Source organism: Hylobates moloch, unplaced genomic scaffold (genome assembly GCF_009828535.3).
Source record: "Hylobates moloch isolate HMO894 unplaced genomic scaffold, HMol_V3 SCAFFOLD_2, whole genome shotgun sequence".
NCBI classification, from domain to species: Eukaryota; Metazoa; Chordata; class Mammalia; order Primates; family Hylobatidae; genus Hylobates; species Hylobates moloch.
Window position 1 is genome coordinate 17,266,265 of NW_026652277.1, and position 4,306 is coordinate 17,270,570.

General features: G+C 39.8%; 1 pseudogene; it reads left to right on the forward strand.

Annotated features, from left to right (window-relative positions):
* Positions 1-1,478: 1,478 nt before the first annotated feature.
* Positions 1,479-2,417, forward strand: LOC116474709 (pre-mRNA-splicing factor 38A-like; annotated as a pseudogene).
* Positions 2,418-4,306: the final 1,889 nt, after the last annotated feature.

Sequence of the window (4,306 nt, forward strand, 5' to 3'; positions counted from 1 at the left end):
TCCCTGGTCATACAATAGTGATTGTATATCCATGAAACCTTGAAATGAAAAAACTCCTGATATATACCACAGGCAGCATTTCATTTTGGTGAGAGAAAGAAAGGTCTATTTAATAAATGCTGCTAGCATACTCTGAAATCAGTGCAGGCACAAATACAATTAGATTTCTATCCTACACCATGAACAATCAAAATTTCAAATGAAAAGAAAGTTAGTCAAGCCATAAAAGAAGAAAATAGAAGAAAGTGTACTTAAGATTTGGAGGTGCCTAGGTCTTCTAAGCAAAACATAAAATCAGGGGAAAGACTAGAATTTTGTACACAAAAATTTGAATGTCCTATAAGACAAAAGCCATCATAAACAAAGCCAAACACATTCACCTGATGGAAAGAAACATACATGACAAAAAATACACATACGTAACTTATCTGTGCACTTACAAATCATTAAAAAAAGACTCATCATCCAAGAGAATACTGTGCAAACAACATGGAAGAGCAATTCACAGGAAAAATACAAATAGTAAGACCTAAAACCATAAAAACCCTAGAAGAACACCTAGGCAACACCATTCAGAACACAGGCATGAGCAAAGACTTCATGACTAAAACAAAGCAATGGCAACAAAAGCCAAAATTGACAAATGGGATCTAATTAAACTAAGAAGCTTCTGCACCACAAAAGAAACTATCATCAGAGTAAACAGGCAACCTACAGAATGGGAGAAAATGTTTGTAGTTATAAACTACAAACAAAATGCCCGTCAGTAGAGATGTATATATTATGAAAAAGCGTGTACATATACGTACATACGCACACAAATCTCCAAGAAGCTTTTCAAGCAAAATAGCAAAGTCACAAAATATTTATAGATTATTTCCATGTATTTATCCCTCTGCGTGTGTGTGTGTGTGTGTGTGTGTGTGTGTGTGTGTGTAAAGGGAAAGAATGAATGAGTGTTTTATAAAGATTTAAAAGGACACCAAAGTTTTATTAATGCCCTAAGTATTGGGCAAAGGGAATAACTGAAGAGGCGCTGACATTGTTTTACCCTGTGTTCTTCTGTATTGTTTGAATTCTGTCCTTTCTGAACAGCTTGTAGAGGCATCAGTGTTCCCATTAAAACCAGTGAACTTGCCTCATCCGAAACCACAACAGCTGAACCATTTGACTTCAATCAATTCTAAGCAACTTGGTCATCTGTTTTTTTCAGATTAGAAATGATAGAAGATAATGTATAATCCATATTTTTCATACCACTGAGGATGAAAGAGACTTACATCTCATTTTTTTAAAAAGGGACTTAGGATAATGAGCTTAAATTTTTTGAAAAATCATCTCATTCCTAACAATGGCAGATTAATGAAGCGTTTCTGAATGAAACTATTTCATCATATTCTGATTAAGGAACTCTTCATTTGAGAAAGCTATAAAATTTTTATATTCTTCAATTAATACTATACATAAAAGATTCTAAAATGGCTAACCATACAGTGAAGGATGCACACAGCATCCACAGAACTAACCCTCAGTATCTGGTGGAGAAGATCGTTTGAACGCGAATCTATGAGTCCAAGTTGTGGAAAGAGGAGTGCTTTGGCCTTACGGCTGAACTTGTAGTCAGTAAAGCCGTGGAGTTAAGGTTTGTGGGTGGTCTCTATGGTGGCAACATAAAACCAACACCCTTTCTGTGTTAAACCTTGAAGATGCTTCAAATTCCACCCGAGAAGGATATCACTGTAGAGTTTATCAAAAGTGAAGATTTCAAGTATGTCTGCATGCTGGGGCCATTTTACATGAGGCTGACAGGCCCTGAAATTGATTGCTACAAGTACTTGGAGTCTTTGTACAATGACTATTGAAAAATCAAGAGCCAGAACGGAAATGAGGAGTTTGAATGGATGCATGTTGATGAGTTTATTGATGAACTATTGCACAGTGAGACAGTCTGTGATATCATTCTACCCCGGCTACAGAAACGCTATGTATTAGAAGAAACTGAGCAACTGGAGCCTCGAGTTAGTGCTCTGGAAGAGGACATGGATGATGTGGAGTCCAGTGAAAAGGAAGAAGAGGAGGATGAGAAGTTGGAAAGAGTGCCATCACCTGATCACCGCTGGAGAAGCTACGGAGACTTGGACAAGCCCCGTCGCTCTCCCACACTGCGCTACAGAAGGAGTAGGAGTCAGTCTCCCAGAAGGCGGACTCGATCTCCCAAAAGGAGAAGTCCCTCCTGGCGCCGAAAAAGGCATCGGAGCAAGAGTCCAAGACGTCACCGCAGCAGGTCCCAAGATCGGCGGCACGGATCCCGTGCCAAGTCCCCAGGTCATCACCGTAGTCAGAGACACAAGAGCCACTCAAAGTCTCCCGAAAGGTCTAAGAAGAGCCACAAGAAGAGCCGGTGAGGGAATGAGTAATGGACTCAGTTTGGTTTTAGTCCACATGGCCTCCTGTGGATATAAGGATATCTGTCTATGTGGAAGGATTAAGGTCTCCCCCAGGTAGCTATAAGAATATTTTAGTTTTTTGGCCAGGCGCGGTGGCTCACGCCTGTAATCCCAGCACTTTGGGAGGTTGAGGTGGGCGAATCACAAGGTCAGGAGTTTGAGACCAGCCTGGCCAATATGGTGAAACCCCGTCTCTACTAAAAATACAAAAATTAGCCAGGCGTGGTGGCGGACGCCTGTAGTACCAGCTACTCTGGAGGCCGAGGCAGGAGAATCACTGGAACCCGGAAGGCGGAGGTTGCAATGAGCCGAGATCAGGCCACTGTACTCCAGCCTGGGTGACAGAGTGAGATTCCATAAAAAAAAAAAAAAAAAAGAATATTTTACTTTTTTTCTTATCAATTTTCTCCACCTTTATTTTTAGTGAAGGAAGTGCTGAGTTTTGTATCTCTTTTTAATCATAATCAACATTAGTTTTTGACCCAACTAACCTTGACTGTATTCAAACTTATGAGAGTAGAAAGGATCTGGAGGTTGGGGATATGAATGACAAGGAAAGGATGTGGACACCTGATAACCCTTTCCCTGTTTATTAAACCGGACACCCCTGTTTCCCATTTATCTGTAGCTTAGTTTTTGGTTTGTTGTGGTTGGAACTGCTTTGAGAATCCTGGGATTTCTGCTGCTGCTATTATTCAGAGACCAAATGAGTAAAACACAGTAGCTCCTAACTTTTTTCCAGCAGCAGCAAGTGGTAATAAACATGAAAACTGGTTAGCAGCAGTTTCGAAAGAACAGAATGCATTCAAATGTAAGGCTTCTTCTGGATCATCAAAGCCATTTTCATCAAACAGTTCAACAGAGAGCGGCACTTAATACCCTTTATACAGCCCATTTTTTCATAGTTCATTTGTTCTTGCCCACAAGCTTGAAATCCAGGTTAAGGTATCCAGCCTTTATCATATAAGCATTGACATTATCCAGGCCTAGTCAGTAGCAGTAAGGTAACAGGATTGAGAAAGATTTGATGGAGAGGAAAGTATCTGATACCAGTCATGGTTTTGACCTAAATTGCTAGACAATAGTACCATTCACAAAGTCAGAAAATACAGCAGGAAGAGATGGCTTTTAGAGGGGCAGAGAATTAGAAGATTGTGGTAGTAATGAAAATGATGCATTAGTTTAACAAGTTTAATTTGAGACAGCTATGGTATAGCTAAAAAAATAAGCCCATGAAGTTGGAGATAGGGACCAGAGTTTAACATAGCAATCTAGGCCAGAGTTGACAATGTTTAAGTGATTGTGTAATCTGTCAATCAGACTCCCCAGAATGTTTATGTATTTTATGTATATATATATCCAAAATGCACACAACAGAACCATAGGCAACATCCACACTGGTGACAGGAAGAAGTAGAAGTCACCTATTGAAAACTGGAATGACCCGTTCAGAAATACAGGCGAATTAGGAGAGAGTACATGAAAGAAGCCAGGGGTCAAGAATGCAGAAGCAAAGGAAGGACTAAAAAGCCTCCACGGACATTGATAATCAAGAGATTATTAAGATCTTTGCTAGAAGAGTTCTTTTACCTGTACTTAACTCCCTTAAAAAGAGAAAAGTGATTGAATGACTTCCAGCAACTGTAGTCCCAGCAGGAACTGTGGAGACCAGCTGCCCTGCAGGATCCAGTTTTTCTTGGGTGGTTGTATCTGGTCATAAGGTAAACATTCTATACACTCCATTGCCTGCTCTTGAACTGAAAAACTTCTGCAGCAGTATTAAAGCATTTTTTAATCTTATTTGAGCTTTCATATTCTTCAGTGATTCCTTTCATAATACCTGAGTTAATAAAAGCGGT